The sequence below is a fragment of the Acartia tonsa genome, chromosome 12 (genome assembly GCF_053477335.1).
Source record: "Acartia tonsa isolate MP-2025a chromosome 12, ASM5347733v1, whole genome shotgun sequence".
NCBI classification, from domain to species: domain Eukaryota; kingdom Metazoa; phylum Arthropoda; class Copepoda; order Calanoida; family Acartiidae; genus Acartia; species Acartia tonsa.
This window is the reverse complement of record NC_137271.1, coordinates 20,540,459-20,554,295: the sequence shown is the minus strand read 5'-3', so window position 1 is coordinate 20,554,295 and position 13,837 is coordinate 20,540,459. Positions and strand designations below refer to the sequence as shown.

Here is a 13,837-nt window from a genome sequence, read left to right as displayed (position 1 = left end):
GGGCCGCCCAAACCGATTGGTTTGCGCAAATGCCGGAATTATTTTTTGCAAGAAGTTTTGGGAATGTCGTCTTACTTGTGCAAATTGATCCCAACTTTTTGGACAAAAACTCTAAAGATAAACTTCCCTCCATAGTATTCTAAAAATGATATAGCATACGTGGAGTTGTATATTAAAGTGATTGAGAATCTAATTCAAAACTTAACAGTGGTTTAGAAGGGGTTAATATAAGCAGCATCGAAAGGCATTTTTTTAGTTTAACCTCTTTATTTGATTTTTATGAAAAAAATATAAAAATTTTTTTTTGACTATTTCTCTTTAATTTTTTTTGACAGTAAAATAACGGGAAAAATTTAAGATTATTACTTTTAAACAAAAAATCAAGAAAACTTATGTACTAGACGCTATTGGGTATAATATGGGCTTTCTTTTGAAATTGAAATAATGCGATAATATTAAATTCTTGCAAAAGAGATAGTTTTTTAGCATGTCTTTATTGCACTAAATTTTAAATTGGATGAGGGGTTAAAGGAAAATGCTCTTTTTTATTACAAAATGGTGATTCTGACTTTTTCTAGTGGTTTTGTCTTAACAAAAAAAACATTAGGATTTCATCATTTTTATATTAAATTAATTTTATATAATTTTACGACATAAATTGTAATTTTTCTCTTATATAAATTGCCAAAAAATTCTTCTGGCCAATAGGATCTCAGATAATTCATTGGGGGATGAGGGTTGGAAGGGGGAGGCCAATTTTTGCAGTGTAGCTGTTTCGTTGAACTTTCTCTAAAAAGAGTTGCCAAATTATGACGGATTGAGTTTAAGATTACATTACATTCTAATTTTTCACATAAAATATGTACTTAGACAAGAGAATTTTTAAATATCATTAAAGTATTTATCTTTAATTCAGTTCATTTTATATAAAAAATGTAATAAAATTCAAATTGACCGTCCGTTGCTAACTCTGTAAGTTGTTAACTCTGTAAGTTGTTAACTCTGTTTATTACATTTGCCAGTATCAGCTGATATTATGTGTCGTCTGCCACTCATACCAACGACGTTTCCAAACAAAATATTTATATCATTTTTTTATCAATATAAAATATTAGCAAAATTTGAACGGTTAGATCTGTCCATTTTCAATATTTCATTTTTTTGTTAAACAGGGATGTTAAAAGTGCCCTAGATGACTTATGATAAGTTAAACTTTAAATTAAAAGCATATTGGTTCAGAGACACACTGACAGATTACCTTCTACTTTATTATAAGGAATAGCAGCTACATTGTTGGGGGCCCTAAAGTTCGTTAGGGGGAGGAGGAGGGAGTCGAACCCACTCCCTACTTTCAATTTTTTTTTTTTTAAAGATTAAAATCTTTCCAGGACCTGATAAGCTATTCTGTAAAAAGGCCGGAGAACCATATTGGTTCAGCAGTTAGCGAGACTCTTTGGGTGTGCCCCGAGCATCTAGGAAGCTCTGTAGTCAATGGGTAGATATTGTACAGCAAAATAGCTTAAAACCATCCCAGTGAATAAATCTTAAATTAAAATAGCCTAAAACCAACTCGTGAATTAAGTGAAACTTCCCTATAAAGAAAAGCTCAATCAGTTTATTAAATCTTAAGCTTCAGACAAACAAACTTCTGTATTTGATATAATGTTGAATTTTAGATAATTTTAGTAAACGGGATATTTTTTTATTTCAGAAATAAAATGCAACCAAAATCATGGTACTTATCAACATTATTATAAAATAGTAAAGGTAATTAATTTCATCTGTTTTATTGAATTTTAAAACTTCAAGTTTAAAGTTTTAAACTTCAGTTATTTAAATCTTCAGTTTCCGACAAAAAATTATTTTACATTTGTCAATAGGTACATTTTTAAATAGGTCAAATTTAGAACGCGAATAAAATATCAACTCTAAATTATTCTTAAAAGTAAGTTTGTCTGTCTGTTTGTCCTTTAGGATTTCGAAAACCGCCGAACCTATAGGATGCAATGCAGTTAAATTAATTATCGAGGTAGTAGTATGAGTTTTTAAATAAACCAGTTATTGTCAAGCCAGACTCCCTTAGTTTCAAAATCAAAACACTCGTCATAATGTGTATATGTATGTATCGTTTTAATAAAGTAACAGGATGTCTATACCCATGACTGTAGCTCAACACGTAGCACATCCGCTCGTCATCAGAAAGGTGATAGGTTCGAATTTCGGTCCGACACTGCGTCATAACTAAAGATGTTAATAATGGTTCCTATTGTTGCTATGTCAGATGCGGGACATAAATAGTTAGAGTAGGGGGAATTTATTGTCCCTAAACAGCTGCAACTCATTACCATGCACAGTCGGGACTTATCCAACAAAGGTCGTGCAATCAAAGGATTGGTTGTCTGATTGGTGTCGATACCCTAGGCGATTGAGTGCATTACACTGCGATTTGAAATAGCAGAGTATGTTCAAAGGTGACGTTGAGAGGACTTGTACCCGAAGCGTTAATACGCCCCTAGAGTCAATAGTCAACAGGATGTTTATTTGTCTGTGTTTGTATGTTTGTACCGAGGATCTTGCTAACCGCTGAACCGATCGGGTTCTCCTTAATATGGTAGCTTCTCATAGGTCCCGGGAAGGTTTATAACAATTTTTTGGTTGGGTACTACCACTCTCCAAAGAGAAATCACAAAAAAATGTTGCTTATAGACTTGAACTGAACATAGACAATTTTTTTTTTAAATTAGATATTTGAAATAAAAAAATCCAAACATTTAAAGTGCCACTATAGGCCTCAAGGGGCGTAGCCGCTAGTTGATATATATACGATCGACAATTGACCACGGATAAATATATGAGTATTTTTTAGAACTAACAGATTTTTTGTCTTTAGGCTGAAGTATTATAAAAGGATAAATGTATTTCAATTATTTTTGTTTTAGGAAACCATGATGTTGCAATGCTGTACAGGAATGAGATACACCCGTTGAAACTTCTTACTTTAATACTTTCTTTGTTTTTTTTTGTCTTCTTCAAATCCTTAAAATAAAGTAACAGGATGTCTATGTGTTTGTACCAAAGGATCTCGCTAACTGCTGAACCGATTGGGTTTTCCTTAACAGGGTAGCTTCTCATGGGTCCCGAGAAGGTTTTAAACTATTTGGGGGGAGGGTACCACCATCCTCCAAAGAGAAATCAAAGTTTTTCCGAGAGACTTGAACGCATTAAGACAATAATTTCTCAAATCATGTATTTGAAACTAAAAAAAACTTTAAAAGTGCCACTATAAGCGTAGCCGCTAGTATTTTCATTAAGAATGTGTTCTTAGACTTTAAAACATGAGTAGAATGCAAAATTGGCACGCCAGTTGCAGAAAGAATTACATCTTTTTTTTTGTTAATTGTTTTATTTTTTTACAAAAGAAATTACTGTATCAAGTGATACCACGTTTACAGAGAATCATTGCACTAATTTTTTTAGTTGTATCATGTCCATTTTTAATTGGATTTAAAAACTATTTTTGCTCAAAGAATTACAAATCATTTTTCTTTATGTAGTTGAATGTTTATCTTACTTATCTGTGTTAGTACGAATTATTAATATTGTAAAAATTATTTGTACTATATTAAATGAAATGTGATAGGGGGGGGGGGGGGGGGAGGTGTAATGACATCTAAACTTAAACCGTGAGCAAAATGGTCTAAATATCAAACTAGAAACTTGGTCCATAAGCCTAATCCTGTAGGTAATCCTGTAAATATAAATGGCAAAAAAACCTGCGGAAATTGGCAAAAATGTTTTTTTTTAGGCCTTATTGGTCTATTTTGATGTAGAAACTTACCTTTAATTGTATTTTCTTAGGTTTTTTACCTTGAATGCACTGTGTCTATACACAAGAACATTATTTAAGATGATTCAGCAAGTCGGGGAACGACCCCAGCTGGCTAGGTGGGTGGCTCACAGGAGTAAGATGCATTTTTTCTAGAGTTTGTGTCTCATATATCAAATATAGGTTTTTTGAGTTTTGGCCCCAAACTTGCTGAATTATCTTTAACAATGTCCTCATGAATAGACATACAGTAAACAAGGAAAAAAATTTAGAAAAAACAATTAAAGGTAAGTTTTTTTACATCAAATCACACCAAAATAGGCCTAAAAATCCCATTTCCGCCGGGTTTTCTTACCTAACCTTTAAATAAAAAAAAATAATTTTTATTCATATAGATGTATTACCTAAAGGACTAGGCTTATGTACAAAGTTTCAAGAATCTAGCTCAATATGTAGACCATTTTGCTCACTGTTTAAGTTTAGATGTCATTACGCACTCCCCCCCCCTTTCTTCAAAGTGTATGAAAATTGTACATCATATTAATAAATTGTTAAAATTGTAGGTACCTTTTGGAAAATAAACTAATCTTTAAGCTATATTTCGAATAGTTTCATATAAATGTTTTAGTTGTAAAGCTACTCTATAATTAATAATTATGTGCATACCAATATAAATGACTGTTTCTGTTTTGATTTGCTGCTTTATAAGATAGTTATAGTTATTTAGTTAGAATATTAAACTAATAGCTACTCCCCTAGAGGTTTTAGGGGCCTGTGAGGAGGGGAGTTGAATCACGACTTTTAATTGTAGCTTTTATATGAAAGTTACAAAAAGATTTTTTTTAGAGGCGATTTCTCTCAAGATAGTTGTACACTCACCTTTAATATTTTAAAACCTTCTTAGGACCTAGGAGAGGCTACCAAGTAAAGGAGAACCCTAACGGTTCAATTGTTAGAGGTCCTTCTGTTCACACAAAAAGATCCTGTTACTTTACTTTAAGGATTAAACCAGTTACTGCTGCGCATCCGCTAGTTGTTGGGAAGGTGATATAAAATTAACTCAACACCATATCATATTAAAACGTTTCAAATGCTGCCTACTCTTGCTATGTCAGGTTCGAGGCATAAATTGTTAGGGTATGGATGAAAACATTGTTCCAAAACAGGAGACATAGGTTGGGCAATTAAAGGTTCAGTTGTCTCATTCTACGTCAGTCTGAGGAGATAATAATTCTGTTTTCAAACATAATGAATCATTTAGTTTTCAAACATGACCTTTCTCTTAAAACACCCTGTACAAATGGAGTGGATACAAAAAGGCGACTACTATTAAACGGCGAAATCACAAAACGGCGACTGTTACAAAACGGTGAAAAATAATATGTTTATAATACAAAGTAGAACGATGTCTGTCTGTCTGTTTGTAACAAAGGATCCGCTAACCACTGAACCAATCGGGTTCTCCCTAACAGGGTAGATTCTCATAGGTCCCGGGTAGGTTTATAACTATTTTGGGGGAGGGTACCACCACCCTCCCAAGATAAATAGCCACTAGAATTTTATTTTAAATTAAATTTTTTGACGGAAATTAAAAATTGAGTTGGAACACTTTTAGGAAATTAAATTAAGAATACTTTTTGTACGTCATGCCACCATTAATATTACTACCAATGACTGGCTGAAGCCAGCTCCTTACTGTTGTCAGTTAACTTTTCAAATATGCCACAACCAAAATATTTTTTAAATAGTTAAGTAGGTAGGTAGGTATTTAAAAAAATTACCAGAAAATCAAAAATTTAAAATCTAGAAAAAATACTCTATTTGGTTCCCGAAAAAAGGTATGAAAATTTTTTTTACAATGCAATGTGTTTTTTTTAGCCGTAAAGATTTCTGGACACTGAGATTTGCGATTAAAAAGGTTAACTGGCCGCCAAGATTTTATGAATATTAAGATTTGCGAGGTTAAGATATCTTCAGGAGGACTACTAAGATTTTGAAAAAAAATCTATACAAATTCATACATGCTAATGTCAGGTTGGCAATTCAAAATTTAAAAAAATCCGTACATGTTAAAGTCAGGTCGGTATATAAAATTTTAAAAAATCCGTACAAATACGTACAGGGTGCGCCACATATCTAGGGACTTTTTCTAAATAGTAAACAAATGAACATAAAATTGTCAATTTTAAATATTTTATTAAATTTTAAAAACTGAGGAGCAAATTAGGTATATGACTATTAGATCATTGAATAAAATCGCCGCCAGCATCAATCACCGCCTCTACCCGCCTCCTCAACCGCCGGCAGGCCAAGATCAGAATGTAACTGTCCAAGCTGGCGAAGTTCTCCTTGATAGTGGCAACGAGGGAGGTCTTTATGGTATGGGTACGTCTATTGGTGCATGCTTCAAAGTATCCCAAGGTCCAAAAGTCCATTGAATTAAGATCGGGCTGCTGGGAGGCCCCATTTCCTTAGGAATGTGAGTAACCGCAGGATCCAAATTCACCCAACTTTCAAGCTACCCTTTGACACGGAGGCTCTTATTTGGACCACAGTTGAGCTAGAACGACGTTCTATACCTTTTCGGAAATGGCAGAAAGATTCATCTAGGGTTGTCAGCGCAATTCATAGTCTAAAATGAGTTTTAAGTTCCATATGGGTCTCTGGCGTCGAGAAACGAGAAATTTTCACGATTTTTGACGTTTTTGACATCTCTAAATATGCCACGTTTCACTTTGCCAGAGTACTAAAGCCAAGCCATTTTAGATAAAGAACTGTAGTCTTTTCTAGTGTCTTACTTATGTATCTAACAGTATCCCCAGCAAGTTGCATAACTCAAGCTCATCTACAGATGGGCTGAGGTACGATTTAGTGGGCCCTAGTTGAGAATCCAGATTATACCACCGGCGCACTTCGAATCTGCCTTGTTGAACATAAGCGCGGCCAGCTCGGAGTACGAGTCCATCTTCGCCCAAAGATTTTTTTGTGCTAAAAGGTCATTACCTAAGCTTTTTTATAGTGGGGTCCAACGTCCTGATTGGTCTAGTAGTTTTGACGCTATGGTCATTTTAAAAAAGTCCCTAGATATGTGTACATGCTAATTTCAGGTCAGCATCATAATCTTTTTAAATCTGCATATTTGAATAAATATTAGCCCTAATTTGCGGATCAAATCCGCACATTTTTGGCCACAATGTAGAGATAATTTTTTTTTCAAACTAAAGTTAAATATGGTGGGCAGGGGAATTGAATTTTCCATCTTTCTAGGACATTTTTGTATATGTAGATGAAAGGACAAGTATTTTTTATTTCTGTTTGTTCCTTTAGTGTTTTTATTACAATTTTCGGGTAAAGTCCCTTTTCTCCCTTCAGGGGTGTTGCTCCATATTTTCACAGTAGCTTTTCTCTTATTTTTAGCCCCTGAAGGGAAATCACCTAACCTAAAATAACCTATCAAAACAATATTCAAAAAACTACAATTCGCCCATTATCTTGTTTAATTTAGATTACAAAGTAGTATAAAAATAATTATTTGGCAATTCTAATTTTAGTTTTTAAAAGAAAAATGTAATACAAATTTTGGGGCGGGGTGATTTATCTCAGAAGGGTGGAGGTACCCTCTCTCGAAATAGTTAATAACCTTCCCAGGACCAATGAGAAGCTACCCTGTAAAGGTTAATCCCTGAAAACTTCAGCAATCTATCTAGATAAAGAGATGAGAAAATCTTAAAAATCTAGGAATCGAGATAGCACCCAAAATAAAAAACAGTTGGACAAAACAATGTATAGATTACAGGGGAATGGCATATATCAAAAGAATCTTCACTAAAATTTCAGCTGTCTATCTTGAATAGGAGCCGAGAAAATCACGTTTTCCCCTTTCTGTGTCTGACGACGGACATTTGGAATTATAGAGTAGCTTCGCTACTAAAAAAAGAATTTATTGACACACAAATCCCTTCACGTCGAGAAATCGAAATTTAATAGAGAAATGTGTGAATCGGACCAAAAATGCGTAAAAAAATATATAGGCAGAAGATAAAGCTATATACCTTTCATCTTATGACAAAAAAAAAATCAATTGAACACCGTTAAAATTTATTTTGATACTATTTTACACAAAAAATTTTTGAAAATCAAACCAAACAGACAACGGGGAATATATGAAATAGCTAAAAAAAAACAAGCTAATCTGAGTGCCAGGTTTATCATTAATTATGCTCCATAATGTTGACAAAAAGTATTTTAAAGTGATGCAGAGAAAACTATGTTTCTCAAATTCCTTCATTCGATTTCTAACGGACAGACATATATTAGTGTAGTTTTGCTACTAAAAAAAGGTCATTATTTTGTATTTATTTATTAAATTACTGTTTGGATAACAAAACATAAATCAAAAATTTAAATGATCATATAAGGATGATAACATCAATCCAAGCAATTCAACTAACAAACATTAACATGCATAGTGTGACTGATCCAATAATTAAAAGAAGAATAGTTATTTATTGCATCACAATGTAGACAGCTTTCTGTGGATATTAAAATGTTAAATTATAATTATCAGTTTTTTAAGTTTTTATTTCATTACTCGTGGAAAATCAATTTTTCAGTATGGCTAGGTATGTTTAAATTTCAATCAGAGGAAAATGTTAAAAAACGGATATTTAATATCAACTTGCTAGTTACTGTTTTACTTTTAAGACTAAATTAATAGAAATGTATATCTTTAAACAATTTAACTTGTGTGTGTTTAAATTAGTGGTGTCAAGCTGCCGAATTTTTGGGTCGGATTCGGACTTTCACACAAATCAATCAAAAAAGTGGATTAATCCAGGGATTGCGGATTCTTGTCTTTTTGCAAATTGCAGATTTTCGGTTTGCGGATTCTAGCAATATTTTTAAAGGTCTTTTTATAAATAAAAAAAGGAATAAATTTACCCGGTATTGGAAAAAATCTAAAGTAGCGCTTTTTTAGAATTTTCTTAGTAGCTTTTCTTCTATTTCTAGCCCCTACTGTGGTCATTTTCTAACCCACACTTAACCTAACATAACCTAGAATAAGCATGAAAAGCTACTATGAAAATAAAATACAAAAAACGTTGACTTTTAACATAAATAAAACATTTATTTACTTAAAATTTTATAAAAAAGGGGGGGGGGTGGATGTGCCACTTTTTGAAACCAAAAGTAAAACGTGCATGATTTCAGCACATATACGAGTTACAGCTCTAAAATTCGGCAAAGCAGTTGCTTTAGTGGAGAACAATATGGAACTGTGAAGAATCTCTTTCCCGCCAAATTTATGTTTTGCCTTTTCTCGCCATAATAGACAATTTCTTATTCATCTGAGATAAACTTTTTTTTCATATAAATTTCCCTTGACACTTTCAAACATGTCAATATTAAAAAAAATGTAAGTAAAAATATAAGGGAAATTCAAAAAAAAGTTTATCTAGCTCAGATGATTGAGAACTGTCTAATTTAGCGGGAAACAGCAGTTTTCGGAGGGAGCAGCGGTTCCGCCGCCGTTTCTTCACAGTTCCATATTGTTTTCCAAAAAAAATTTTATGGGCTGAGATCATGTGCGTTTTATTTTTGGTTTCAAAAGACGCACATCCCCCCCCCCTTTTATGTGCTACAAAAGGCATAAAAATCAACAATCCTAATCCACAAATTAAATTGCAAATTTGGATTCTGGGTCCGAAAATTGGCCGGAATGCGGATTTTTTTATTTGGATTGACACCCATAGTTCAAATGCACAATAAATTTATCTGTTCATTAATGCTGAAGAGTATACAACAATCTTAATTATAATTAGGGGGGAAGGAATAAACCATTTTTTTATCTTAATTTAACAAGAAGCTAGGACTTGCGGTTAGATGCAACAGTTGCATTAATAGGTATATTCTTTTTAAAATTCTGCATTACAATACATAAATATAAATAAGATTTAAAAAAGCTAAATTGTACCTACTAGGTAATATATGTTTTATTATTCCAACTCCAAGTGGGGAGGCAAAATTTTGCAAGAAAAGACAAAAAAATGCAGCAGAAATTATGTTTTTATGCAGCAGCAGCGTCTACGCTTCCATTCCCTTATAGTTCTAATTTCAGTGCTGAAACTCTTTTGTTGGTTAAGTTCCGTTGACTACATGACAACTTTTTCTCTTTTTCTTCCATCCTACGAAAAAAATAAATTTATTAACGTTTACCGAAGGTTTCAGATCGTTTACTTTTTAAACAGCCTTTAGAAGACATAATATCACTTCAATTTAATTTAGTGCTGATTTTAATGCCTAGTTTTTTTGCCAATATCCAGCTGAATTGCCATGCATGGCAAACTCCTAATAGGTACATCTTAAACGAAGCAGAAAAAATATAGATAATGTAATATATAGACAATTTCCATGGATATTAAAATGAAAAATTGTAATATATGCTGGATTAGAGCGGTTTTGGAAAAAAAAATAAAGTCATGTATTTTAATATCAAAGTTACGTAGTGTTTTTAATAATTAAGGAGAGGGGGGGGGGGGAAGCATATGCTTTTTCTTAGGACTGAGAGGATAGGTTATTAAAGATAAAATCATTCTACTTCTTATATACCTAATGATATAAAAAATTCTTATTGGGCAATTTGGAATCATTTGAGACCATGTTATTTTTTTCAAAAAATTTTCCCTTTTTATAAATGTTTAACTTAAATTCAGTACTTCTCCTGTGCTTTTAAAGATATTGTAACAAATCTTTAACATGGGTCAGAAAAAAAAGATAACATAAAAAACGATGATATGACCGCCATTCAATATTTTTATTGCGTTTCTCGCCAAATTAAGCCATTTGGAATCATTTAACACCATGTTGTTCTTTTTTGGCGGCAGCGGAAACTGACGTTGAATGGCAGGAGTGGTGGTCCCGACGCTATTTTTTATTCAAATATTTCTTACTGAACAACCTAAACAGATTTTGTTTCAATAACTTTTAAAGCACAGGAGAAGCACTGAATTAACGGGGGCAGGGTTGCTTGTAAGGGAAATTTTTTTGAAAAAATAACATGGTCTCAATTGATTCCAAATTGCCTAATTAGGCGAGAAATGCAATAAATTTTTTATTTAAATATTTTTTACTGAACAACCTTAAAAGATTTATTTCATTACTTTTATATAAAGTAATAAGCTTTTTTGTCTAACCACTGACCCAATATGGTCCTCCTTTACAGTGAAGCCTCAAATAGGTGTCGGGATGGTTTTAGGCTATTTGTCTTCCACCTCCTTACCCCTTTGAAGACAGAGTCCCCTAGATACCAGGGGCGCAGCCACTAGTATCATTAAAAGCATAGGAGATGTACTGAATTTAAGTAAAGCCTAAATAACCGAGAATTTGAAAAAAATCAACCCGCAGGGTTGATTGTAAGGGGAAATTGAAAAAAAAAATTATATGGTGTCAAATGATTCCAAATTGCCTAATTTTGCGAGAAATGCAATAAATTTTTTTTTTCGGCTGCGGAAAATGGTGGGAGCGACGGTCCTGTCGCCGTTCTTTTTTAAAGATACCAAAACTTGGGGTAATTAGTGACACAACCAAAAAGATTATACCTAGCCAAATTCCAATTATCTCAAAAACTAAGGAAGTAGCACCCAAAATAAAATTGCTGGTATGTCGTGGCATGAGTCACCACATCTTCCCCCCCCCCCCTTATAAGACAACATAAACATCTTTATAGATATTATTTACATATTTGAATAAAAAATTACAATCGGCCTCCAGGTTCAGGTGCTGCAGGCCTTCAGGTGGTCTCTGTACAGTTAAAAAAATCAAAAGCACTTACTTTTTTTTAGATGTTATTAACATATTTGAAAAAAAATTAAATAGACCTCCAGGTTTAGGAGCTGAAGGCCTCTAAGAAGACTCTGGACAGACCCTAGCAAATGTTATCCTCAAATAACCGTCAAAATTAGCTGATTTTGTTTGTTTTGTTGCCAAAATTGTAAGTCTTTTAATGATAGCCCTTGTTATGATCAAAATCTTTTAAAATCGTTTTTTGATTCATTATCTACTCTTCAAACAAATTAAGGAAGGTAGGTATATAAAGTCAAATTAAAAAAAAAAAAAAATTTTCCCCGAGGGGGGACCCTCCCCCTTTTTTTAAGAAAATCGAAATTGACATATTGCTGAAAAAAGCTACCAGGACACTTTTTTTGTATCAATATTCAATAGTCATAATATCATAAAAGAAATGAGTTAGAATAGTGCGCCAAAATTTTTTGCATTTTGAGTCGGTCTAACTCTAACCTGGAGGCCTGCCGCACCTGAAGTTGGAGCCCTATCCAAAATATCTTAAAACTTAGGGAAAATCTTTATATAAGAATGATTTTATCTCTAATAACCTATCCTCTCAGTCCAAAGATAAAGCCTAAGCACACTATTTTCTCAAATGTTTCAAAACTCCCCCCCCCCCCCCTACCAATACCAGGTTTGTTAGCCAGGGAAAACAAACAAAACTGCAATTAATCTTTAATTTTTTCATTTTACTATCAGCGGAAATAGGATACGTTAAATAACTAATATAAATTGTATAAAATTTTATTATTAGCTGAAAAAAATTAGGTATTCCTATGAATGGAATAATTTAATATCTGAATATAAATAACATTAGCACTTTGTGCCATAGTTCATAGCCCTTGTTAAAAGCGAAGTTTTTCTATAATTTGGGTCAGTCTGTCCGTCTGTAATGTTAGCTTTTACCGTGGAACAGTTAGCTCATATTGTTTATGTAGACATGTTGTAATTGTCCTATCAATTTTAAACTTTGAATTGAGATTCCTGTAGTACTTAGGTACGATTTAGGAAGCGTAGCAACTCCACAATTGTTACCAGAATGTCAGTACATTTATTATTTTATTATTGATGTTTAGCTTTCTACAACAAATTTTTAAGTGATTTAATTATCCTGTATTTCAAAAGTTTTAAAAATTACCTACACTTTTGTTAGGTAGGTATGTCTTATACATTTATATTCTGATTATTCAGTTTTGTCACACTTTATGTGTTCATGTATGTTTGTCCTACTGTTTCAGAGCATTGCTTTAATGGATGTTGTCATCCACGTTTTTAACACATTAGATTACATAAAAATAACTAATACGTTTGTTTCCCACCTTCCCCCCGTCAGAATAAAATAGATGTGGGGGGAAGATAAAAAATAATAAAAATTACCGTTTCACTGGTTCTTGCCGACTCCAATCTTGAACTCAACCTTAATATTTAAATATGTTAAAATATTAAACCAAAGAAAAATAAACACAGCCGAATCTTCCTGATTATAGTTCCTTCTACTTTTTTTCAATATATTTAAAATCAAAGAAGGGAGGGATGGATTCTATGCTAGACCAAGTGCTTTGAGTGAAACCGCCTTTGAATCTATATTTTAAAAGTTCAAAGTGCAGAGAGAGAAGAAAGTTTAGGTGTACATATATATTAAGTTTTATTTATTTCAATCGAGAAGTATATGTACTTTTTACATCATTTTATTTCTGAATGCTGCGTCCCTAGCTTCAAGATTTAAAATTGTTGAAATCACTTTCCCTATGAAACCAATAATTTACCTGTCCTGTTAAGTTCCTTGCCTTTTTCTTCATAATTTAAAATTTATGTTTTCATGACTACTTGCCATTTTATAAAAATCTGAAACATGCATTATTGTTTAAAGTATTATAATTAACTAGTGGGGCTACGTCCCTAACATCTAGGGCTCTGTATTTAAAGGGTTAGAGAGGAGCTATAAAAAGAGCTGAAAACCATCCCAAGACCTAAATAAGAAAATAAAATAGCCTAAAACCATCCACAGGACCAATTTAAAGCCTACTTAAATTAGAGTACCCAATCGGTTCATGCAGTAGTTATTGAGATTTTAGGCTTCAAACAAAAACCCTCACTACTTTATTTTCGTTTAATTATGTTCCTGAAAAACATTTACTAATTGAAAAAAGTTTTGGTTGTTACTTGAAT

The 13,837-nt window shown here is 32.8% G+C and overlaps 1 long non-coding RNA gene across 1 annotated transcript; it reads right to left on the bottom strand.

The window, feature by feature from the left end:
* Positions 1–13,044: 13,044 nt before the first annotated feature.
* LOC145334579 (uncharacterized) lies at positions 13,045–13,515 on the bottom strand. Its single transcript, XR_013884867.1, has 2 exons — positions 13,435–13,515; positions 13,045–13,085 (listed from the first exon to the last, which is right to left on the bottom strand). It is a non-coding gene; the product is annotated as an uncharacterized LOC145334579 (long non-coding RNA).
* Positions 13,516–13,837: the final 322 nt, after the last annotated feature.